We start from the raw sequence: 746 nt of genomic DNA, 5'->3' as shown, positions 1-746 counted from the left end.
ATGAATTTAATTTCCTTCCAGCTTCACTGTGTCAAAAAAAAAAGTTTCACTAAAAAAGAAAAGAAACACGAAAACTAACTTTGATAAGCAGAGCTTCTAAATCTTAATGAAACTGCTTTGTGTAAAATGAGTGAAAGGTATCAGATGACGTCCAACTGGCTTTCACCGCACCTCAAATTAAGGAGCGGCCAGCCGGATATTTGGAGGAAATACCAATGACACTATTGGGCTGAGAACAWGCCTTATTTCAAATCAGCATCATTCCCCATGAAGGCTGAAGMTTTTCTTAAMGGTAGATGTTACGTTTTTAATGAAACTGTTATGTTCCTGTGTCTGTTTCAGTGGATTCACTGGTCTGCAACAAATGCTCCGCTAGYGTCTTCGGCATCTGCCTGAACTCCTCCAACGTGACCTGCACCGGGAACGACACCGTCTGCTACACTGGGAAAACAAGTCAGTAACTTTCTTATTCAGCCTTTTTTTTTTTTTTTACCAGTTGATGATGCAACATTAATGCTAAACTTTACGTTTCCTCCGCAGGTTTTTCAGTAACGGGCTTTGGTGGCTTCAGCAGCCAGGGCTGCAGGGTGAACGACACCAACTGCAACAAAACCACGACGTCGTCTCTGCTGCTGGGCGTCAACTACAACACCACGATCTCCTGCTGCGAAACGGACCGGTGCAACCCCGTCACCATCACCAGCGCCGCCCCGGCCAAGATGTCCGCCGCCATCACCGGCGTCATC

Source organism: Poecilia reticulata, linkage group LG11 (assembly GCF_000633615.1).
Source record: "Poecilia reticulata strain Guanapo linkage group LG11, Guppy_female_1.0+MT, whole genome shotgun sequence".
In the NCBI taxonomy this organism is placed as follows: Eukaryota; Metazoa; Chordata; class Actinopteri; order Cyprinodontiformes; family Poeciliidae; genus Poecilia; species Poecilia reticulata.
This window is presented reverse-complemented; position numbering follows the sequence as displayed.